We start from the raw sequence: 26,719 nt of genomic DNA on the forward strand, positions 1-26,719 counted from the left end.
AGCTGTTCCCCTAATCAGCCCCGAACAATTACAAGGGCACTTTTTATAAGCCTGAAAACCATAAAAGGGATGTTCGGGGGTCCAGCCAATGCAAGCCAGCCAGGTTACAGAAGCGGGAGAGTGCAGTCAAGCAGCGGGAAGCCTAACCAATCACAGTTAGCCCAGTCACGCCAGTTACAAAAACACAGCCCCATTACCTAGTTACAGAAACAATGCCCCATTAGGTAGTTCCATGTTCTAAAAGGTTTCTATAGCAAAAGGCAAAGAACATCCTGCCCCAGTCCTGACCTTTCTACTTGGCATGGTTGTTTTACAGGATGAAGTCATAAAACAAAATGGAGTCACATTTGCTCCTACTATCACAGGAGTAACCAATATTCCTCAACCAGACTTATTTATTTATTCTAATGAGTTGTACTTGACAGTAGAATGCATTTTGACACATTGTACATAAATGGAGTATCACTTCTCATTCTTCTGCTGGTACGTGATGTAGAATCACATTAGCCATGTAATCATATGTGTACCTAGAGTAATGATGTCTGATTCACGGACCATCCGTACCCCCTCCTCTCCCTTCACTCCCCTCTGCCAAATCCAAAGTACTTCTCTTTTCCCCTCACCTCCCCACTTATTGTACATTAGCATCCACATATCAGAGAAGACATTCAGCCTTTGGCTTTTGGGGATTGGCTTATTTCGCTGACCGTGGTATTCTCCAGCTCCATTCACTTATGGAAAATGCCATCATTTCATTCTTCTTTAAGGTTGAGCAATATTCCTGTGTGTGTGTGTGTGTGTGTGTGTGTGTGTGTGTGTGTGTGTGTGTATGTGTGCACCATTCATCTGTTGAAGGATATCTAGGTTGGTTCCACAATTTAGCTACTGTGAATTGTGCTGCTATAAACGTTGATGTGGCTGTGTCCCTGCAGTATGCTGTTTTTAAGTCCTTGGATATAAACCAAGGAGAGGGATAGCTAGGTCAAACTGTGGTTCCATTCCCAGTTTTCTGAGGAATCTCCATACTGCTTTCCATAGTGGTTGCACCAATTGGCAGCCCCCAGTATTGTATGAGGGTATTCCCCCCATATCCCCACCAACACTTATTGTTGCTTAAATTCTTGATACTTGCCATCCTGACTGGAGTGAGATGGAATCTTAGAGTAGTTTTGATTTTCATTTCTCTAATTGCTAGAGATGATAAACATTTTTCATATATTTATTTATTTACTGTTTTTCTTCTGTGAAGTGTCTGTTCAGCCCATTTATCTTTTTTTTTTTCATGGAAAACCTATCCTATGTGCACAGCATCTTCTGAGTTGGAAAGCTGAGATTCACAGGATCAGTTATGCAGCCTAACTACCCAGGGTGGGGTGGGAGGATAATAATAAATAACATAAGAGTGTTTTTTCCTGTGTATTTACTTATCACGTTCTATAAAGCATGTAATGGTGTCCTTCATACCAGATCAAGAATCTGAGCCAGACAGGGGCACATGACTTTCCAAGGCCGGCATAAGAAGTAAGGGAGCCCTCTGTGTGCAGGGACCCTGCTCTTGACCCCTGTGTTCTGATAAAACTGACTCCACCCCAAGCAAACAGAGAGAAGAGGTAGAATTTGGGTCTTGGACAGTACCAGCCCCCCTGGGTTTTAAGTTCTGTGGAGAGTTAGTTGGCAGAGAGCATGGCTTGAATCCCGTGGAGTTGGGCTGTTGAACGTACTCTTGCTCCTGAGTTGCCCACCACCCCTGGGGCTGGGTCCCACAGATAGCGCGGGGGACCTCCCAGGTGTGTCTGCCTTCATTAGGACGCTCCCAGAGGCAGCCTTGTGCACTCACTTACACACTCACCAAGTGGAGTCTCCAGGCCTTGTTTTCTACTCAAATTAACCTCAACTGTCTGATGGAGAGAGAAAATGGAGTCCGACTGGGTCCAGACAGGTGTACAATCCTGAATGAAAACAAAGAGGTCTTTTTTCCTCTCTTAGATCATTTATGATTATTACGACTTGGAAAAATGTTCCCTTTCTCAGGCATCAGTGTCTTCTCTAGCCAACTTACAGTGATGTGTCTCCCAGGAAGTCAGGAATGAAATGTTAGAGAAGGGTCCACTTGTCAGAGTACCACGATCCCTTCGCACAGATGTTGAAGACATGGCAAAACAGGGGCCATCTAATTTACAAACTATCTCACTGCAAGTCCCAGCACTTCCACTAGGTGGGAGGAACCAGGCTAGCGCCGATGAAATTTTATTTTCTGATGCAAAAATTATCACTGCTAATAAAAACTCAGAGTATAAAAGGGGCCATAGAAATCAGCTGTTTCTCTTAGTACTCTACAGAGAATCACAAGGTGTAATCTTGTCCATAAGTTCCAACAACCTGACATTTTGCCCTCAGATCCATCTGCAGTTTTTATCCTGAGTTTAAACATCCCTCTCCAGGGCTCTCTCAGGGTAAGCCTCAGCATAGACCTCCATATTTTTGAAAAGGCATCAATGACTACAGAGAATGGCTCTCCAAGAGTTTTAATTACATTTTTTTTCTAAGTTAATAAATTCCAATTTGGGGACTTTCAACCCATTCTTGGTTCAGAAACGCTCGTGTTCAGAAGACGCCACCATTCTTGTTGTGCCTCTATATTTTAAGTGTGATGCTTAGTCAAACCACAGTACAATAAACATGTCCTTCTCTTATTCAGTTTCTTCTCTGACTCCAAGGGCCCATCCTATCCTGATGGCAGACAGTGCACCTCTGTTCTTCCTCTAACTGGGATGGCTCCGTACACACCAGGGCTTCCCCTTAGGGGGTTCCACTGAGAGGCTCAGCACCCCCTCTGTGTGTGCCAACCTCTGGCTTCCCACTGCTCCAATCTAAATATCTGTCCCACAGTAGGGACCAGGCAATGCTTTATGGAATTCTGACCTGCTACTCGTGGCTTCCTCCAGTCTGTCTTCCTCCCATCATATGCCTGGCCACAGTGCCAAGATGAAGGACCAGCATGTAAAACAAAACAACAGAGGTCTTATTGCTTCTGCAGAACCCAAGGGGATATTTCTCCCTAGGTAGAGGATAGCATTGCTCCCTAACTTCACAACTATTGAGTTTCTCTAAATATCATTTTCCATGTCCACACACCTTCTTCTTTTGATATTCCTTTTTGGAACACTTCACTTGACCTCATCAATGGCCTTACAACTTAACGTAACTACTGCCCTATTATTCCACAAACCTAACATGCACAATGTGAACTCAGGACCTTTGATATTATTAAGCAGAAAGAAGGTAAAACACAACAGGATAAAGCTGAGAAAAGTGTAAAGCGATTTCAAAAATAAATTCCAACCACATGTATGTTAGTGAAGGGCAAGTATATCTTTGTATTGCTTGAACATATATTGATGATTTTTAAAAAAGCTATCATTCAGAACTTTGTAAGACTTAGAACAGGAGCAGAGTCATTTCAACAAACAGGTATCTATGCATCTCACCAAATTCAAGAAGGAAGTGTGTTATACATTCCCAGGTTGGAGCCAAACTTCCTCTACCTCTCCATCCAATGACCAAAGTATGTGCACAGAGACACAGACCCAGGCTGCTTTGTCAAGAAGAGAGGTTATCATGGAGATCTGTGCAGTAGGACAGAAAGGAGACCAAGCTAGACTTATCCCTGCATCCACAGGAGACATGGCATTCCAAGTGGGCTCACATACGACAGAAGTATAATCAAGGAGGACAGATTTGGAGCACTGGTTGATTTCTGAGCTGTCATAGGAAGCATTGTAGTCTTTCAGCTAAGATCTTAAGAACAAAGGACTTTGATTAGGCTGTGACTTTTTGTGATATATACAAGGTGTAATATTGAACAAGCTTTTCTAGAAACAGAGCATTTGATGTGGGAGAGTGCATGTTAGGAACAAAAGAAAGTATCTGTCAAGTGAAGAAGACAGGGCCTTGGACAGTAGTTATAAAAACAAACAAGTTGATATAATTTACAGGCCACTATAATATGCTAAGTTATTACAAGTGGAGCTTCAAGAGGAAGAATTGAAGGTGATTTATTAAAGTTTAGCTCTTGGAACTGAATACGTGTTTGATGCCATCACCTAACCCAGGAAACATAAGAAGATGATGGGGAGAACTGAATTTTCCAGGGAAGAAAATAAATTCCATGTGGGAACTATGTATTTATGTTTCCTGCCTGGTATTCTACCAAAGACATAAACTGGCAGTGGAGAGGTCAGCAGTGGAAAACCAGGTGAGAAAAACCATAGAAAAGTCACTGGTGAACAAAGCATTGTTAAATGACTGAGTTAATGAAAAGCATGCACAAATGTAACAAAAAGTGGGATCCAGGATGCACAGTAGGAATACAAAGGCTGAAAGAGCAGATTTAGGAAAAGAGTCTGAGGAGGAGACAGGAGCTAGGAGAGAGCCAATAGGGGAATGGGAAACTCGATCCCAACAAGGAATGTGTTTTTAGAAGTAGGAGAGTTCAATATTATGTTACAGAGAAATCAGAGAGAAGAGAAAGGGTGAGAAACTTCCCATTGGATTCGGTGATGATCCAATCAATATGAGTGATTTTGTGATATTATTGAAAAAAGTTGAAGAAAAGCAACAGACTGTGGATTATAATTTTAAGAGGACTGGACATAAGAAAGGGTGACTCAGGCTCACTCCAATTTTGTTCTGGAGAATTTTGTAAAAAGAAGGGATATATATATATATTTTTCCCCCAGTATAAACTGACTATTTTCTGTATCCAGAAGAAACATAAAATGTGTAAGGACTATGAAAGAAATTTATTTCATGGATTTGTTTGGTTGTCAGAAGAACTAAATCTATTCTCTCACTTTTCAGAGGTTCAGAAACAACACACAATAATACACAAACTCTATGACAGCACACATGTCCCTTGTTTCTGTATTTCTCTTCCATTTTTCTCAGTAACTGCAGGCCCTTTTTCCCCCATGGTATCCAAATTTAGCAGAGTCATTGAAAGGAATATTCACCCTGAGAGCTCATGGCCGTGTTGCTGTTTTTCCCTGCGTGGAGTTGAGGTCTATGAAGAGTATTGCGCAATCATTCCTGTAACCCTATCCGCACTTTACCTGCCAGTTCTAAAAGTGGAGTGTCTTCTCCACTACCCCGTTCCTGGTGCCATAGCGCTCCCTGTTCCTTCTTGCCAAGCTTCAGTTGTGCTAAAATTATCCCCACTAGACTGTTTGGGGTTCTCAGTCCTGCTCTCCACTCGTACTATTTCCAGATGGACGGCCCAGTCGTGAATTGGTCATGTGATATCACATGTCTGGGGGCATGCAGGATCAAGTTCTCTGTTAAATGGCTGTTACAGGAGAAAAGATTTGTGGTTTTGTAGGCATGTTGAGTTATTTTTGTATCATTAGCATTATTAAAGAGTTAAAGACCAAAACGCAGAAAACAGAGGGTCAAGAGAAGTCATGCTCCTCTTGAATGTAGAAATGTGATAAATCTAGAATAAGACAATAAAATAGATACAGGCAATGATGATGATGATGATGATGATGATGATGATGATATAGGGCATAAGGAGCAACCCTGGAAAGAGACTCAGAATGGCAGAAAAAATGAGATCAGTGGTGCCTCCGTTGACTTGCTCACTATTAGTGGACACCACTTTACTCAGTACGTCATGTCTGGGAGAATAATCAGTTATCCTTGTAAAACCTTCATAAAGTAAAAGAAAAATCTGTCTTCATGGGTCCTTTGGTTGAAGAGCCTACTATATGCTCATGTTATTGTTAAGAGCACAGGAAAGCACACCCACTTACTTCCAGCACTACAATTGCCAGCATGAACATTTAACCTGGGTTTGTTGAAATCAGCGTCCCTGTGCCCCGTTAGCAGAAAGTGTTTCCACCAGGTCGGCCCAGAATACTTGACTCCATTTATCCTCAACAGTCTACTGGCAAGCAACCCGCGCAGCGTGCTGGGAGCCGTGGCTGGAAGTGGGCCTTCTCCCAAGGCCTGCAGTTACTGGCAGCACTTCCCTGTGGTTCCATCTCTGGCCTCCACACCCCATGGAGAAGTTCTCTCTGGGTTCTGCGTGGGCAGGATGAACCTGGGAGGAGCATGATCCTCCGACTTCCCTTTTCTGGGTATTCTCCCCATCTCTCTCTGCTTTGGTCATTTAACTCATCTGTTGTCCTGGTGTCGAGTTCTCTCTCTTCTCAGATAGTTCAATGTACCATTCCCTCTGGAAACCATGTGCTAAGCTTAGGCCACACTGAGAAGCTAGTAATAATTCTGCTAGCAATTACTGTATCTCGAGACATTAAATGTGCTCTTCAACAAGAGGAGGGGTATTATGCAAAAAGTGAGTTAAGAAAAAAAATGATGAAGTAATCGTTCAGTAATTCTATAGTTTAATTATCACAGGCTCGTAAACTAAATGATTAAGCCCCATACAGAATTTTAGAGCTCAACTTATATGATTTAATAAAAAAAGATATTAATTTTAATGACTATCATATTTGCATTGTCTTGTCAGAAGAAAAATAGAGTAATGAACAGCTAAGAGAGTAGATCAGGATATTGTCATAGAATACCTGAAAATCACACCAGGGAGCCCGCTTTGAAAGGATAACCTAATAAAAATGGAGAAAGAACAAGTGGGTACCAATGTATATCAATACCAAACATAACTCAGTTACTCTGTCTGGGAGTCAGAATCTATTACACTCCAGTGAGACAGATGGATTTTCTATTTTCCAATTATAGTCTAGGTTTTAACAGAGGTCAATAAACATAAATGTTATGAGCCTTTCATAATATTTTTTCATATATATATATATATATATATATATATATATATATGCCAGAGCATGCCTTTAAATGCCAGAGCATGCCTCTCAGTGTATAAAAACAGTAGCAAGAATAAAAATTTATGAGAAAACAAAAAGCAGCGATCACATTCAAGATACTATGCATGGAGTTGGTTCTCTGTGTTAAATTATTCTTTAATCATTTTAATTAAATCATCAAATCCCATAATTAATTTCTACTTTCTAAAAACCTTTTCTTTGGCCTTTTTTTTTTTCAAAAGCAAATGTTGATTTCATGTCATTACTTGGGTTGTTCTTGGGCTTTTGTATGTGTGGGTACTGGGCTGGCTGAGATTTTAAACGGAATATAGTGCAATTTTTCACAATTCATCATGGCTAGAATTAGTTTTAATTATTTTTATTTTTTATTTTGATAAAATATGAACCACCTGTGCTAAATTTGGGAGAAAACTTCAAAGACAATTTACAGTAATCCCCCTACCTGATACCCCATTATCCTCTGAAATTTTAGTGTCTATTTCCTATTCATGAGACCATTATTCTATAGTGTCATAGTATGTCACTCAACTCATGAGATTAAAATTCATACAGTGCTATTATCCACGGTTTAGATCTGATTCAAATTTCTTGAATGGTACCAGTAGTGATTTGTTGAGCAAAATATCCAGTTCATGATCCTGTGTTGCATTGAGTCTTCGTATTTCTCCAGTCTGGCCTTCTTCTCAGTCTTTCCTCTACTGCTAACCTTGACATCTAAGACCATTGGCTGATTATTGTGAAGGCCACATTCTGACCTGGAGCTGATGAGTTGGGCTGTGGAGGCTGGGCAGTGATATCACAGAAGACATGCACCATGTTTCACTGTATCTATTCAAGAGCCCCAGGTTCAGTCTATTCCCTTATTGATGTTTGTTTCAGTTATTTTTTGTGACAATAATCACTGAGATTTTCCACTGATAAAGTATGCTCTAGCCCTGTGTAATTAACATATATTTTGTGAGAAAGTAGTTTGAAACAGTAAATATCCTAGTCCTCATTTAACTTTCAGTCTGCACAGTTCTATATATGTTGGATTCATCATTTACTGTTTTATTTAATGGATTAAATTCATGATTATTTGAGCTATCTTGATCGAATCATTTCTTATTTGGTCCACAGAACCCATGAAAGGTAGAGTCTGGAGATTTCCCCATCATTCTTTGAGCCCTTTTGACACAACAAATAATCCAGACTCGTTTTGCACTCTGTCTGCCAAAATCTGACTTCAAATCCAGGATGCTTTTCCCTACACTGTTCTATTTGTGAATGACTCATGAAAGTAATGAAAGGGTTTTCCGTTGAAAAGCCAAATCTGTGGAGCGAATTTGTACCTTTGATATAATTCATTTTTATTCCACAAACCATAGTATGCAGATTATAATAAGTACCACTTCTGTCTTCCTGGAATTAACAATGGGAAAAACAAACACACAAGTGAAAAACAGCAAGAACATCTAAAAAAAGCTTTCCCTTGGCTTGGCTCACTCCAGACTAAATGCCCAATGACATGAACACTCAGGATTCTGGGTGGTGGATAGAAAAAAAATAATGATGAACATTTAATTTTAAATTTCTATACTGATGTCAGCATACGAGTGAGAAATTGTACAGAGGTTATTTTTGCATTACAGAGTACTGATAATTCAGAGTAACTGATTCCTATGCTACCTTTTTTACACCAAAGTCAGTTTGGAGGACAAAACTGGAGAAGATGCAAAGAAAATGGAAAATTTTGCAACTCTCTTAGTTTACAATAGAATCCTTAGACCCAAGTGGCCACTGAGCCTCTTGTTTAGTTTACACTTGCTGTGTCAGAGCACTCTTCTCAAGCAATGGCCAGTCAGATCTGAGATTTGTCCAATATGCTGGTCTCTGACAGGAGCTGCCCTACAGCAGGATGAACAAATGCTTGAGCCCAGGAGTCTGAGAGCCTGAGGCCCAGGACCAGCGTGACCTGGGATCAGCAGCCAGGCCTGCCGTGAACAGAAGTGACCATTATATACTTGTCAGACTTTTATGAGACAGTCTAGATATAAACAGCACGAGCAGCAGCCAGCTCGTCTTTCCAGTCTTCGCTCTTTCTCTCTGTAGCTGTGTCTAAAATCTATGCCAATGGCCATTGGGATTTGTAACACCCTTTGCCAGTAACAAAGGCCAGACAGTCATTAAATTGGATATAAACAAGACAGGAATCAAGAATGGGGAATGGGCTGCTGGATCTCCTGTGAAACCATCTGGAGAAAACCCAGATTTCCCAGAATCAATCGTAAGCCTTGGAGTCCAGCTCAGCAACTCTGCCCTGAAATAAATGGAGGAAAGTCCATTGTGGGTGAGGGTGACGAGGTGTGGTGGAAGGAAAGGTTCCCACACTGAGCGAACAGGGTACTTTGGACACTGATGCATTTCTCTCTCCTTCTTAGTTCATCCATATATCCAAACACAAAGTTGACCCTGGTAAATTTTAGTAATCTACCTATCCTTTTTTAAAAATTACGAACCTTCAGTTTATACAGGAAAACTGATGATACCTAGGTAGAAGTTTCAATAGCTAAGTAAAATTTTTAAATCACTCTCAGAGTGAGGTCAGCAGCCTTTAATGAAAAGAGTCCCTTCAGCCTGTCCTGTTGATGTAGCCCGGTGACTGCACCTCTCCAGAGCCCATCCAGCTCTGGGAGAATTGCTTCATGTCACGGGGACCTGAGACAGAGTCCAAGTCCTGCCACAGTGAAGTCCTCAGCCGGCTTCACTGTGGTCCTGTTTAGTACTAGAGCAGAGTCCTGAACTTGAGGCCCAGACTGTCACTTATATGGGACCTCAGCGCTGAGAAGACCCCAGCAATCCCATACTGACTACTGTGCACTATGTATCTTCAATAAAGTCCCCAGATTGGGTAAGTTTCAAGCCTCATAGAAAATATAGAAGTAACAATAGTCTCTCTATATTCTTCTGTTTTCCTGTTTTCTCCTAACAGTGTATTTCTATCCAGGGCGTATAATTTGTCATCCATCCATTCAAACAATGTCTAAAGAACATTAACGTTGAGCTGCCACACTAAAATTTGGGGGGGAAAGAAGTCATAGAATTGGCTTTTAAAGAGTTCATATTTCTGTTCTAGTGGGAAAGAGAGACAGAAACATAAGTGTGTAAAGAGTGAGAAACTGAATTTATGACTCACAAGGCTCTCTGTGCCCAGCTAGTAGGTCGGCAGGAAAGGAGAAGGAGAACTCCATCTATAAGAAGCAGCCTCTGGCAGGAGGAGTCTGGGGTTCCGAGTCTGCCTGTTGTTTTTGAGGTGTCCTTTTTGATAGTGCTGCCCACATTCCCCGGACATCTTTGTGGATGCAGCATAATGGGCATAAAGACAGGAAATGTTTGGTAAACTAACATCATTTAAGCAAGGAAAAAAAGTTATTATTCATAGCTCAGTGCCACATTGTGTTTTGAAAACCTAATGACCCTTCTCAATCAAGCTGTGGGAAGTCATAAAATGCCACCCAAATTTAGTGACTTCAAAGTTAAGGAGTTGGTGACTTTTTCTTCATCCGGTAGTTAGATGGTTCTGTGGCTGTCTGAAATCTAAGTTCACTCTAGGACATTCATTTTTCTTGCTAATTTCTGTTGAATTTATAAATTAAAGTTGAAAGTAAAGCAACATGATATTAGACTTTTAAGAAAAAATCTCAAGTGGTTTTACACATATTTAATTAATTTTATAAAAATGTCATCAGGATTTCATTCAAACACCTTATGAATCTTAAAATTCTTCTAAAGGAAGTTACATGTTACATAAACAGCAGGAGCTCCTCTGCAGATTTATATTAAAAAATGATAAAAGTAGACAATTCTTAAAACAATGTACATAATTCAGTCTGTTTTTAAACTGCCTCAGTGGTCCACAATAACTTTTCTGTACTTTGTGAGCCTCAGTCAATTGAAAAAAAGCACATGAGTGTTACTCCTTAAAGATTTGTTCCATAGCAAAGGCGTAATTTTGGCTAATTATTTATTCAACAATGATAAAATCAGTGCCCAAAATATGTCAGGTAATTGGCTAAGTCTGTTTACAGTAACAGTGAATGACACCGAAGATAAACACATAAGCACATTGCAAGCCCTAAGGAAGTGCCCCGTGTGACAAGAAGTGTGATCATAGTGCCCCGAGGGGGGACCACTTGCTCTACCATAGACTGTAAGGGGATCCCCCAAGAGCAAGCAAGGCTTTCTGTCTTTTAAGAAGACAAAGCGCTTCAGGTAAAGAAGGAGAGAGGTTTTTCAGGCCTAGAATCAGCTCGATAAAAATGTCATGAAGCCATAGCAAAGTCTCGGCTGCTCAGGGAATGACAGTGACTGTACAGAGATGGCAGAATGGACTGCTAGAGAGGTTGGGGAGACCCAGTCACACTCCAGAGGCTCAGCTGGGTCCTGTGGGCTGCAGAGAGTGAGGGAGGGCGGGAGCTTGGGAAGAACACAGTCCGATTCTCTCCTCAAAGCAAAATAGAAATCTATTACTAAACTCATACATTAATAAACTGATTTCTTGTTTTATCTTTGTGTCCTGGGTGCTCACTCTGCCTGGAACAGAAGACAGGGAAGTAGAAGGAAGGAGAGAAAGAAGAGGCAGAAAAGAAGGGAGATGTAGAAATGCGCACGCCATTCAAAGATAATTCTATCTGTAAGAATTTGTTCTAAGGAGGCCACATGTGAACACAGGCAATGCAGAGAAGTCACTCATTGCCAGAAGCAGTGGCCTGTGTCTGTAATGCCAGCCGTGGGGAGGAGGGTTGAGGTTGGAGGCCAGCCTGGGTAACTCATCCAGACCTGGCTCCAAATAAAACAGAAGGGGCTGGGGATGCAGATCAGTGGTAGAGTGCTTGCCTAGCATGCACCAGGCCCAGGGTCTGATCCCAGCAATAAACCACAGCAGCAAAAGGAAAGAAAGAAGGGAGGGAGGGAGGGGCAAGGAGAGGGAAATCACCATCATGTTAGTGGCATCAATCAACCAGAAGCAACCTGGGTGTCCAGAGCAAAAGACCATGAAGAAAAATCACGATACAGCCAAATAACAACACACTTTTCAGATTTTAATAGGATTTTGAACATTTGTATATGTTGACATGAAAAAAATCTGAGTGAGTCAAAGTGGAAAATGAAGAGTAAACCCAGTGCATAGAGCATACAGTGGGCTCCTGTTTCCATTAAAGGCCAGTGTGTTACAGCCAGGGCTGCCCTGGCACAGGCTGGTGGGTGTGAACCTAGAACAGCCTATTGCCAGAGCTCTGGGCTCCGAGTCCTAGCCCAGGTGGTGGCTCCTAGGTGGTGGCAGACTGTGCTTTCTCCAGGGATCAAGGGAGGAAGCGTTTCTGCCCCTCTTTCTCTTCCAGTGTTGTCTCCTTTGGCCTGTGGACAGATCAGCCCAGGCTCTGCCTCCATCTGCACCACACCTTCTCTTTCGTGTGCTTTTTCCTTTCTGCATCACTTATAGAGACATTTACCATTGGACATAAGGCTCACTCAGTGGGATCTCCTCATCTCAAAATCCTTTTAATTATATCTGCAGAAACCCTTTTGCCAAATAAGGGCACACTCACAGGACCCATGGATTTGGACGTGGAGATCTTTTGTGGGGCCATCACTTAACCACTGCAAGCAGCTGGCTGTCTTTGTTCCAAGATGGACATTTTCTGAGAGTATATGCATGAAATTGCCAGGATTTTGTTTTGTTTTCTTGCACAGAAAGGGGAGACTGGTATCTTTGCATGGAAAGGAAGATTTTTTTCTTTGTATCTGTTTATTTATTGTTTGAAGTTTCTTTTTTATCATATTTTACATTTTTAGTTAGATAGAATGAAAGCTTAAAAATGATTGCAAAAATCATTTGACTTGGAAATTCAATTATTTAATAGAATAACTTGAAGTTGTACTTTTGAAAAGACCCTATATCTGTAGGGACTACATAAAACAGAGGAAAAGTAACAGAGCATCCTGGAGGTTATCACATCCTGAGAGAAGGATAAGATAGCTATTTTGGATTTCATTCAATAACTGAAATTTTATCATTGGAAAGGAGTGGAAATGCTGATTCTAGAGAATCTGATTCAAATCCATTTCTGTCTTAGCCCCTTGGATATAAAAGCTCTAAACACCAAGACATTAACATCCCGAGTCACAGAGGCTCAGGGTCACCGTAGGCCACAATGCTACCTGATTCTGGCAGGTCTCAGAGACCCCCTGGGAGGTGCTCTTCCAGTGGAAGACACTGATGGGTCTCTCCTGAGCAGCAGAAGGTGCTGGCTGGGTGGTGAAAGTGACTTGTAAATGGCACTGAGGGACAAGTCCTTGAATGCATAGGACATTTGGGAACTCCAGAAATAATCAGTGGCATTTTCTCAGGGATCAGAAGACTTTTAAGAGTAAAGAGGTAAAAGATTTTCATGATTAAATTATATTGGGATATAAGGACATTTTCCCAAAACAGGTCTCAGCATATTTCTGCATATGCATGTAATCTAGATACAGGACTAAAGAAGAGAAAATGGCAATGACTTTATCCTGTGTCCTTAGAGAAGTAAAAGTTTATCCACTACCAACTGATTTTTCATTGTAGTTTAAATTTTGATTCCTTTCAGGCTTATTTGAGTCTTTGGCTTATTTTCACTTAAGTTATTACCAAAGGGTTAGCCATACACAGGGAATGCCTGTCTTCTGAGGAAAAGGGGTATGTAATTCTGAGCTATTTTTAACTAAGGACATTAGCAGTAATTGGCTGGCATGGGTCGTGCGCTTATTGGTGCTCCAGGCAAGGCAGGGCTCTGGCCAGCCCCAGCTGAGCACCCAAACTACTCATCCCCTCGGTAGGTGCAGGACTAACACGTCCGTCAGGTGGGCAGGGCCCAGCATCTGAGCAGACTGAGCTTCACCAGTTTCACTGTGGTCACTGTAACTGGAATCCTGGGGGCTCCCTTAGCAGGAAAAAACTGAGAGCCTCTTTGCCTTAAAAATTATAAGTGATTTTTTTTTAACTTAACCTCAACAACATGAATATAGTGAAGGAATAACACGTGAAATTCAAAAAATAATTAATAAGAAATGCTGAGATATAGGAAGAAGCTGTAGTTTTGTTTCATTTTACTCGAGAGGGCTCAGTGAGCAGCTTTCATTTTCACGGAAAGCTGTCCTGAGTCCCCCAGTCCCGAGAACAACAATAGAAGTGGAGTAAGAAGCAGTCAAATGAAAGGTGCAGATTTCGGCTGCAGCACTGAAGAGCTGGTTTGTGAGCTCCTCGTCCTGCCTCTGGCCAGGTCCCCAGAAGCCTTCTTTCCACCCTCCCTGCCCTGTTATCAGAGTTGCTGACTTCCACATCCAGTTCCCACCAACTGGATGTCTGGACTTGTCTAACCACTTCTTATCTTGGAAGTAGGACTTGATTTTTTAAACTCAAGGACTGACTATTGCTGCAAGCAGCTCTGCTCTCCAGTGAGAACCCTCCGGGGTCACTCCAGCCTCCAGCCTCCATGTGAAGGTGCTGCAGTTCTGCCAGGGACAGAGAGGTGACTGGGGCCCCACTTCTGCCCTATTTCTCACAGGCTCCACCCTTTGACAGAGGTCTCTTCCCTCTCCACATTGACTCTAGAGCACATGGCTGTAAGTTAGTGTGCATGATGTTGGAACTGCTTCTAATCCCACATGCACTGGAAATCTGACTTCTAAAACTACCTTTCTAGTAATACCGATTCAATGTGGTGAACTTTATATTGTAAAGGATTTTTATAATGATTTGACATTGTTAAGATGTCGGCTGAGTTTCTGGAAATTCTGAAGATTTGGAGGATGAATCCTATGGTTTTCATCAATAATAGGAATACTTATTTAAGATTGTTTCAAGATTTTTTATACAAATATTTATGTATATATATATATATATATATATATATATATATATATATATATAAAATTTGAAAAGATAGTTAATTGAGGAACCAGATGAGTGTTATAAATCATGATTTTTTTTTCCATGAAAACATCTAGTTTTAGGGGAAATGGTTGGTGTTTCCTATTATTAACAGGAGCAAGTACTTTTGGAGGACAAATATTGTATGATGAAGTGCTTTTGTTCTTCACATACACTGTATTATAAGGTTCTCGGTGTGTTCTTCATGTCAGCTCCACAGAGAGATCACTTGTAGTGGCCGTGAACTTTCTGAAATCTCTGCCATGCCTGTGATGTCTTCTAAAACTGTGAGCTTCTCCTTAGTGGAAGGGGTGGTGGAGAAAAGAAGGGAAAGTCTTCCTGCCTATAGGCAGATATCCAAAGGCAACTGAGTAATGGGATGTTTTGAACCTACTCATGTCCCTCCAAAGTCCACAATGTGATTCTGACATAAGCCTCCCACATTTTGAAAACCAGAATCTCAATGATTTATAGCCCAAAACACGCATTTCATTTTTCACGTGTGCTGGGATGGTCAAAAATTTGAGAACCACCAGTGAAATCAGAAAAGACAGGCCAGACGGCTTTTTGAACACAATCAATAAAACATTCAGATTATTTTCTCTGTCTTCACGGTTTCTTGTGGCATACAGAAGCCTTCTTCAAACCTCACAATCATCTGAAGCCACAAATATTTTCAAGAAGATACCTCAGAATGAATTATCATTCTCAGAATCGTGGACACTGTTCAGTTGCCTTCTCCACTGAGTGAGCCTGCCCTCAGGATGGCCTGGTCTGTTTGTTCAGAGCAGCCGTGTGGCTCCAGTCTCAGGAGGCTGGGGACCGTGTGCTGCCGTCCACCCCTCAGCACAGCGACTGGTACCTTGTAGACTTGCTTTATAGAAGGGCAACCATTAAAGCTCTGATCCTACCTGGTGGTGTTCACCTGACAGTATTTTATAACAGGCAAGGGTCATTCCTACCCAAAGTAGGGGACTGCGCGACAGCTCCGCCAGGCCTCCTCTAAGGGCCTACAGTGGGGTGTTTTCAGGGCAGGCGCCCAGAGCCTGCTGCCAAGGCCAGAGAAGCTGCCGCTGTCATCAGAGTGCCATAAACAAGCAATGCACAGTCACACTTGTGCAAACAAGCCCAGGAGGAATGGCTCACACTCTGTTTTCCTTTCGCCAGCCCCAAGGGCAGGTCAAGTGACCCCTTGGACCACCTACTCTCAAGCCCACCACACACCACACAGGAGGGCTTTCTCAATGCTGTTTCCCCTCAGTTCCAAGACCCCATTTTCATCACTTAAAGCTATAGGAAAATGAAAAAAGGCTCTTAATGGACAAAGGGAAAGAATAAAATGCCAGCCGGCACAGGGGCTGTTCAGCGAGGTGCTCGCCATCCTCTCCACCCAGGGGGGGCTCCAACTCTGACTCTGCAATCAGTGGCAGGAGACAGAGAAACGCAGATATGAATTCTACTGCTTTCCCCAGTGCTTTTAACTTTTCTTGCACTGTCAAACTTTCCACCCAATAAAATTCTGCAGTAGATGTGGGTCTCTATGATTTGAGATTTGTCAGCGACTCAGAGCTGAAACAGGAGCAGAATTAAACTAACCCTCTGCTTTCAGCACCCCCGGCATCTTTGATGATGTTTTCTGAAAAGCAAATAATATTTGAGCTGGAAATTGTTGGATCTGTGATTATCCCTTTTGCTTTCTAGAGTTATTTTTTTCCACTGAAATCCCACCTTCCTTCCTTTTCTGTAAAAGAAAGACTTCAGCTTTAATTTGTGCACTTCATGCTGAAGTTTAAACAAAAAATGGAACACTTTTATTTGAAGAACGTGTACTTGAAAGTTTAGAAAAGCGCATGTTAGTGAGCTGTCATTGAATTAATAACTGGAGGATTCCATTTCATTATTTTTTTCCAGCTTGCTGCACTCTGGGTGTGTGTGCTCCATGGTCTTGTGTAGCACCAGGATCTGTTCTCTGTGGAGGATTCAAGACGCCCCATCTCCTTTATAACTATGAGGTCATGGTCCTGAGCAGGCTTTTATGTCACTGTTTCCAAAATGCATTTTCCTTAAAATTAGGGAACCGACAGAAATTTAGTATGTTTTTCAGAGCCCTGTAAGTGCTCCCAGGATCCTCTCCACAGGAAAATAATAACTAAAGGTGATAATGAGAGGATCTACAAGAAAGGAGAGGAGGCGTCAAAAGAAAAATAGCACCAAAGATCAGTATCTCGAGATCAAAAAAGTGTCCAAGTTCCATTCTTGAGTGTGTCACACTTTTACAGCTTGTTTTCTTCAAAACATTTTCACTTGGTATTTTTCCAGGTTAGTCATTACAAAAAAAAAAAAAAAAAAGACTAAGTTGATTCTCTTCACTGCAAAAATCAAATGGTTGCAATGCTTGTCCCCTTCGGTTATTTATCAGACAATAAACAAACTTTCATTTTCTGCCTTAGAGAAAACCTGGCTCTTGAAGAACTTTGAAAATGAAGTGTTTTACAAAATACCACGTGACACACAAGACGGAAAAGTGTGCTAAAAGAGAAAGAGCCCAAACCACCAATCTGGGCATCCCAGGAGAATATTCCCCCACCGAGGACTCTGATAAGTGCTCCCTGGGCAGGAGACATGCGTGCACACAGAGTCATGGAGTCCACGGGAAGCAGAGCAGAGAGAGTGAGCAAAGCTACTTGGCCCGTGAAGAGAGAAAGAGCATGAAGATAAATACATAGAATATCCAAAACCCAAAGTAGAAAACTTACTTAATAACAATACAAATGTTAAAACTTAATTTTTTTCAAAGCCCTCAATATTTCATTTTATGGAAGGTAGACATCAACAAGTATATAAGGGAATGAGTCATTCAAAATCATTTGGAATTATCCACTTTATTCCATTATAAAGGAATGCCAGAAACTGGCTTAATGAGGAAAGGGGCCAGATCATTCTTTGAATCTCCCATAAATACTCTTCACTAAATGTATAAATTATTATTATATCTATGAAACTTATTTTAATATGTAAGTTAATTCTTCATGCCAGGTAGATGACAGTATGGAAATCTGTGAATGTTAATAAATCACTTTAAAATCATGTGTTACTTAGTTGTATATTAAAAATAATGTACATCCAAAAGGACAAATAATTAATATAATAATTAAGGATCAGAGGTTGCTTACCAAGTACAATTTTAAATCAAATTGAACTATTTGTGCAAGAGATAATTAGTCTAATCACTTTTCTACTATTAATATAACACATGCCCACAAAAAGTCAGAGTACATCAGAAAATGCTTTCAAAATCACTACCCAAAGAAGTAACTTAAGAAAATAAGCCTGTATTTTCCAGTCTGTTTTCTACACACAGATTATCATTGTTCTTGGTTTGGTTTTGTTGTAGTGCTTTAAAAAAATCTTCTTGTAATAATACATAACCCCTCCTTCTTTTTCCCACTACAACTTATTTTAAACATTTCCCTCCTAGTATCAGTGAGCATAGACAGCACTTCTAGGGGCAATAGTCTTGCCATGTGAATGTAACACACTGTTCTTATTCTTCTGGTACTAAACATGCTCTTGATTCTTCGTGTTTACTTAGGATTTTAGTTCAGTATAAGACTGTGGGGCAAATGCAAAGAAGGACACTTTGGACATGTGGTAGAACGTAAATAGAAACAACTTTTTATGTGATATATATATATATATATATACACACACACACACACACACACACACACACACACACATATTTGCATGTGTTTATATTAGCATAATGTTTGCTAGATAGTAGTCAGTGGATAATAGATCTGTAAAAATATACTTTTATTAGGCATGTGAAAACTTGTGTTAGGAAGAGTATTTACACATAAAGCATTCATGCAAAAACACCACTGTTCGTATCTGAGGGCACTGTTGATGAGTGTCTGGGAAAGGAGAAATGATGTTCTAAGGTACGGCCTTCCACATCTGCATAGATCACATAGACACTGGCAATTGACTATCCCCAGAAAGAGTAAAAGGAACATCTGAGTAGGAATCTGGGATTCAGGAAAAAGTTGTATGAAATGTAAACATGAAGGTGAGAGCCACCGCAGTGTAAATGGATATTGAAATTCTGAGACACTGAAGAAGTAAGAACAGAGAGCAAGGAGTCCCAAGGACTGTCCTCTGGGCATTGGGAAGAAGGAGCCTGGGGTAGGAAGAAGACCCACAGGTAGAGGTTTCAGTGGGGTGGGGAAATCCAAGAGGAAATCCAGAGCTTGCCCTGCAAGTTAAGTAAAAAAAGAATAAAAAGTGTACACAGAAAAAAGAATGAGATCAATTTAGTGAAAAGCTAGATGTGGTGGTGGTAATGTGGAAACTGAGATCTGAGAATGAATTTAGCATGAAAGTCATTTAAAATTTTCTCACTTTTCCACGATAAGGTTAATATATGCCTGGAAAAGACAAGTACAGGACATTAGAAAAAAATTAAAGGGGGAAAAAAGACCATCAGGTGAGAAATCATGGTGACCTGGACCAAGCTCACAGCAGGCAAGTGGGAAAAGTGGTCCCTTAAGGGATTGGAGAGCGATGGCTCATGTCAATGCATTGGACTAAGTGTTTAATACACCACAGAGAAACCACTGTTACTGTCACTTGTAAGAGAGGGTGGGTGCAGCACATAGAGAACTACGTGCAAGGAAATCACTGGAGGGGAACTGAAACACGTTGGAATCTGTGGGCAAAGTATGAAGATAAATTGTTATTTTATTATGTTTTTAAGTATAAAAACAATCATACATCTTCATGCAGGTGAAAATGTTTAGACAGAGAGATATCTGCTTTAGGAGAGAAAGTGAAGAATTAAGTTGCTCTAGGCAACTTAGTGGGACCCTATCTCAAAAAAACAAAAGCAAAACAAAGAAACAAAAACCATTTTTTTAAAGGGCTTGGGAAGTGGCTCAAAGGTTAAGCATACCTGGGTTTAATCTCTGGTACCAAAAAAAAAAAAATCTCTTTCATTGACTCTCAATGTTTTGAAACTTTGAGCTGATTTTGTAATCTTTATGATTCAATTATATCTGCTTTTGAAGTTTACCATTAGAACAGATTTGGTTCTTTTAAATTTTACAAAGAAAATTAGAGATTGGGGGAATTGTTTGAAAACATCCAGGAAGGGACCGTAAATCTACTTGTTGATTTACATCCTAATTGAACCTTTTGGTGTGTGGCTATGGGAGAGGTCTGTGTCATAAACATATGACATTCGTATGGAATGGAGAGCTGTCATTGGCACAAGGCTCTGGATACAAAGGCCAGTATCTGCCTATATACCTCTGCAATGCAGAACCAGTCCAGCTCCATGGATTTCCACTGACACTGGAAGCAGAGTCTGGAAGGGGGGTGGAGCATAGGATTTCTCTCCCAGAAAACAAGACCCAAGTGGTCCTCAGCTTTACTGTAAGAAGAGCCCAATGATCACGAATTGAATCCAGAACAACCCCTGAAACATGTGACATTCAATAAGAACAAGGCTCATCAGGCACCCAGACACGGTACCATTCACAATCGTTTCTCTATTTGCCCTTAACTTTCATAAAAAATAAAATCAGGAGTACAATTGTCCTCTTTTTAATATTAAACTACTCAGATACTTTAAGCAAAACATTCTGTGCCAAGTGCTAATATTTATTTTATCCAAGAGAGTTTTCTTAGCCAATATTTAAACAGCACATATGGTTCTTTTCTGTGTGCAAAATACTTAATATATGTTTTTATATATTTGAAAATAATAACAAAGATAGTTAACATATATCAATTGTGTATTGCCATGAGCTCAGAAAGAATTAAAAGAGACAAAAAGTTTTATTTTCTTAAATTTTGTTCAGCTGTTGTAAAATTCCATATTTTATTTAATTTTGGCATTACTTGTCTTACCATTTCTGATTCATTAATTTTACAAAAGTTGTTTTTATTTTTATATCTTCTTTATTGAAAAATGTTATGATAATATTATTTTAAGTTGCAAACATAATCTAAATCAATAAATATTTTCTAAAACATAAATAATTAAATGTAAAATGTAATAATTGTATAGAAATAAATGTAATTATTAAAAGTAAATATGTAAAATGCATGTGCTCATTTGAATAGTTGGGCTTCAGATAGTTTATCTGTTTTATATAACTAAATATTTAACTCACCAATGTTAAACTTCAATAAAACACAAATTAGAACCATAAGGTTTTCTATGATATTCACAATATTTTGTTTAAATTTCCATTTTTAAATATGGAAGTTTTCATCTCCATATGTGCAAGGACTTTTGAGGGCCTATTGATTAGCCCTATAATTTTTATTTCTGTATCATTTCCTCAAATTTCATAAGTAACAATGGAAAGAAAAAGAATTCAATCAAGAAAGGCCATCTATAAAGATTAAATATATTAGATTAGGGATAGTAAATGTATTAGGAAAAAAAAACAGATATTAAACATATGAAAGTGAGATTTTATATGATGGGTGACATCTTCAAAGGGGAACTACATTTCGTGAGGAAATGTGAAATGGTCATGACTTTGCCACTGCCACCTGGACAACGGATTTCCTTAAGGAAGGGAAAGCCAGCGCCTTTAGTGGACTTGTGTGATGGTTTGGATCTAGAAGTGTCCTCTGGAAGTGGGACCCGCAGTGCACGGGGTGCAGAGGTGGCCTTGGAGACAGGAGGAGAGCTGCAGGCTCGCTGAATCCACGACCTGGTGGGTTAGTAAGTTGAGTTGACAGCTGGGTGGTGCCCGTGGACAGCTGGGAGGTCCCTGAGGGTGGACCCTTGGGACTGCAGTGTCCCCTTTCTCCTCGGGCTCTCTGTCTCTGCTTTCTGGCCTCTTTGAGCAGACAGCTGTCCTCGGCCGTGCCTTTGCACCCTGTGTTCTCACCGCAGGCCTAGTGCAATGGAGTCAGTCAACCATGGACTGAGCCCTCTGAAACCATGAGCCCCAAAGACACTTTTTCTCCACTAAGTTGTTCTTGTCAGGTATTTTGGCACCGTGATGCACACTGACCAACACGAAAGGTAGCAAGAATTCCGCGCCATTTTTCTTTCCTTTTTGTTCTCATAGATGCTTCTTTTCAATAGTGAGATTTTGTTTCTTAAGGCATCGTATTATTTCAGGAAATTAAATGAAAGAGGGTTAAGAGTGTAAAAGAAACATATAAAAAGAATTTTAAATAATACGCACTTTGGGAAAAAAGTTGACAGCAAGTGATGATAAGAGAAAGTAGCAGAGGAATGGATGTGATGCTGAGCCTGCGGAACACAGTGCCACCTGCTCTCAGTGGAATTCCATGCCTTATTGCATGTTTGGATCACTGCATCCTGGACATTGCTTTGATCTATCTGTATAGAATCGTGCTGAGGAAAATGCTGGAATGCATGGAGCTGCCTAACAAGGATTCATAAAGAAACGAAGGGAGACTGAAAGACCAAAGAACTATGGGAAGAAAAGGAGGACAGGAGGGACAGAGGGGAGGGAGGGAGAGAAAGGGAGAAAGGACCCTGTCCATTATTATTAATAAATGTCACTGGCATCTGCTCTAACACTTAAATATTTTACAATTATTATTTTAGTAATTTTAATTTAAGCACTATGTAATCTCAATTCAAATTCTATTCTTTTTCAAAACCAATTTAAGGACATTATTCTGGCATTTATTTTCATATAAACAACCAAAAAAGATGATTTTCATAGAATATATGAACATGTGCTGTCCATTTTTAATGAAAAGTGATATATTAACTGATAGAAATGAATGGAGAGAGAGAGTGTGTGTCTTCTGCAACGTTGTTGAACACAGAGCAATGACATTTTAGTTGGTGTCCTATCAGATGCAAAGCACATTTCATTAAGAAAGAGATCTATAGGTGAACAGATGTCAGAGAAACCCATATTTGAAAAACGTGTGACGGCCTGTGTTTTCATGGCATGACCTTCTCTCCCGGGCTCCAGACACCTGCCTATGTCAAAGTACTTGAAATTGCTGGAGAAATGCAAAAGGAAAGAAAAACACTCTTATTCAGATTAGGATATTACAGGAATGCTTTTTAACGAGGTATCAGGCTTGCATGCCTACAATTTCTGAGGAAGAAATGAATTTAAATTTTTTACCCCCCATTTTAATCAACCAAGATTCAGTTCTAGGAACTGAGTTATCTTCAGCTGATAGGAAGAAGGAAGTGGATAATCCAGGTCTTGGGGAAGATGCCAGGTAGGACGGCTGGCAGACACGTGTCCTCTTCTGTCCTCGCTGGCGTTGACCTTCAGGAGTGATGCACCAGTTAGTGTGAGTTAGAAGCTGAGGACCAGCACCTCTGCTCAGTGCTTTTCTGGGGACTTGCAGGAAATTGCCTTGCAAGGGAGTTGGAGCCGCAGAGCACTCAGTGCCCGGTCCTGGGCAGCAGCAGCATTGTGGGAAAGGAGTGGAATGGACACAGGTCAATAGGTCTGCAATGCCCCCCTCCCCCACGCTTCTCTGGTCCTTACACAGCACGAAGCCGCTACAGCAGGGTGGAGCATGAGGCGAAGGGCTCAGCTGGAGGATGTGACAGAGCATCTGCAGCACAGGAAGGGCGGAGTCAGCAAAGAGGAGTTGACTGAGTGAGGAAAATTACATTTTGTGGTCATCAGCCCCAGATGTCAGCAGAAATGCCAGCAGAACATCCCGAGAAGGGTCCAGGCCAACCAAATCCTGCAGCAGACAGAGAACACCCACTCGGTAGAGCCTGCAAACCAGGAAGAGTCTGATGGGGATCCAACACTCTTCCTTCCCCCTCAGAGCTCACAAGACCCCACCCCCCACCCCACCCCTGCATTTAGCCTACGGCCATCCCTGGGCAGCAAACACCTGCCCTGGGTGAAAGCAGGAGATTCAACACTCATTTTCCAAACACTGAGCATTTGCTTGAAGGACAATTAAATATGGGTTGGATTTGATTAAGTTTGAAACCGAACTGGACTAATTGTAGCTTTTTATTTTTAACAAATCATGAGGGAAGCCAGAATTTTTATAGGAAACAAGAAAATAAATTCTTTTTTTCTTGCTCTTCTCATTAGAGCAACAGTTGTATCTCTGGGACATAAATTCCAAGAGAGGATTAAAAGTGTTACTGTTGAAAAAATTATAAAAATATGCAAAACGTTGTAGGGAAACTAGAGAGCAAAAGTCAAAAACCTCTTTATTGACTGCAATACTATTTTAAGCATATTATATACATACTTCCATTTTATTTTTTAATAATAAAGTTATCAATTTAAAACTGAGGCTAAGAAAATTTAAGTGTTACAACTAGAATCTAACTTTAAAATATTTGACTTTAGTATTCTTTCTTATAAACTGTTCTGCCAGGAGATTCTGCACTAACCTATCGATACATTTATTTAGTTTCATATTTTGATTGCATATTTAAAACAATGCTTTATTGTTGTTTAGGTAGCTTAATGTATAATAAAAATTATAGGAGTTTAGTTATTTCTGAAATCCTTTTCTATAATAAGATTTGGGGTTGGAATCAAGTGTCTTTGCCTGTTACATTCAAAATAAGTAAACAAGTATGAATATGAGAAGCCAAGATTGTGATCTTTGAGGAAAGAGAGCTGCAGTTGTTTCAAGCCAAAAGGCCCATTAAACTAACTTCATAAAATCATATAGAAAGCTAAAGGCACATTGGTCTCATCCCAGAACTTGGAAGATAACTACATTAGAAGTTAAAAGAATGAACTGAATTTATTTGGAAGATCTCAAATACTTACAATGTGAAGAAAATAATACAGGGAACAACAATTTGTAATAGCATAAATTTAGTACCAAGGCTGTCAAGAAATTGAAATAATACAGATTAACTTTTATCTATCCAAACACAAGATTTAAAACCTTACTGCACAGCTCTCTAAACATCATTCATTCATCAAATTTTACCTCCTCACTAAAAGGCTTGCTTTATGGGCTGGGGTTATGGCTCAGCAGTAGAGCGCTCTCCTAGCACATATGAGGCACTGGATTCAATCCTCAGCACCATATAAAAATAAAAAAAAATAATAAACGAAGGTATTGTGCCCATGTACAACCAAAAAAAAAATTAAAAAAAGGCTTGCTTACATGGCACATGCCAGCTGATCCTAAATTATCTATTATATGGGGGACACCTATTTTACATTTGGTACGCTACTGATTGCCTCATAACCTAAAATGTGTGTGTGGATATGCAGATGCATAGTCACATACTCTGAAAGCAGTCAGCACCTAGGAAGAGAGCTTTATAATAATTATAAAATATATGGCTCATATTTGTAGGTTTAGGAACAAACACCATGACTCTTGCTAAGTAAGTAACTAAATTCATTGAAGTAGGATTACCCAAGAAAATTGTAATCCAACCATAAGCATTCAGAAATCTAGGTAGAGTTCAATGCTTTCCAGAGAAAATTGAAAATGTCAGTCAAAAGAGTCTCCTGAAGACTCACAGGCAGTTTTAATTGTGGCATCCAGTGCATAAATGGGGCTGCTGTTGATTACTTTCAAATCCAAAAAGGCAGAGTACAAATTGAATTATTATTGTGTGTATAAGATTTCATTCATAATTATAAAGAGTTAATATAAGCATTGATATTTCTGGAAGTGAGGGCTTTGGGAGTTAAGTAATTTCAAAATAAAATGGAGATATATTAAGAAAACTATTTTTTCAGAGTATTGAAATAAATGGGAACAACAAAGTAATTTTAGAAAAAAAATATTAGGGTCAACTCTGCTGGAGAAACAAATTGTAGGAAGTTCACAAAGTTTATCTTCCAATTTCAGGTATATTTATTTTTAAATTCTTTTGAAAAAGCAAATAGACCTGCTTTCAAGTGACAGAAAATATGTAAGAAAATATTATTCCTACTCTAATTTGAACTCTAATGTAAGTGCAAAGTCAAGTGTTCAAATTTTTTAGATTCAGGCTGAAAATTGAGTTTAGGTACAGATTTTGCAGTTGAGTGTCCTTGAGTAAACTAGAGAACCTTTCCATTCCATGGCCATCACATGAAATCATCACTTATTTATTTATTTTAACAAGATTTTAAAATTTGATTATCACAAGAGTTGCTCCAGGAATTAAGTTGCTTCCAAAAGTCTGGGTGAAAAAAAAAAGAAAATTCTGCTGAAATATTTAACTGGAAAAGCAAATGTGTGAAAGAAGGATTTTAAGAAAGACTTTTAAGACTCCCTTAGTTTGCATATGGCAGAGGGTGTGAGTTAATATTAATCAGGAAAAGTTTAATTTCATCCTTTCAGACAAATATGAGGAATAACACAACAAATATCCTTTCCATTTGTTGGAATTCTATCCAACTGCATTTGGCAGCAGTTCACCTCCCTGGTCAGGGAGCAACTGGAGAGGAGGAAGGGGTAGGCTCTCCAGTCTACCTTTCATGCCATAGCGTGACACCACAGGAGTGAAGAGTCACATCACATGTAATATTTAAATGGAAGAGAACCTGAAACGCTCTCAGATACACGCATGTGCACATGCAGGACTTCAAATTCTTCTGAAATGCTTGGAAATAATTTGGCTAAAGATTAGATATCATTTCATTAACCATGGTCATTAATTTGATGTCACTCTAGTGAATAGCAAAACAGCAGAATTAAATATATTTGCACTCATTTTATTACTGTTGCATTAAGCAAGACAAAAAAAATGGTTCCTTGAAATCTTCCCATCATCTACTGAGAATTCCTGTGGTCGTTAGCCTGTCCCAGTAGGAACGATCCAGATGGGAATGAAATAACTTACTCAATTAATGTCACACACACAATAAGGGAATCTTATGGTTTGGTATGAGGTGTCCCCCCAAACCGCTGTGTGAGTGCAGGAGTATTCAGAGGTGAAATGATG

The sequence above is a fragment of the Ictidomys tridecemlineatus genome, unplaced genomic scaffold (assembly GCF_052094955.1).
Source record: "Ictidomys tridecemlineatus isolate mIctTri1 unplaced genomic scaffold, mIctTri1.hap1 Scaffold_113, whole genome shotgun sequence".
In the NCBI taxonomy this organism is placed as follows: Eukaryota; Metazoa; Chordata; class Mammalia; order Rodentia; family Sciuridae; genus Ictidomys; species Ictidomys tridecemlineatus.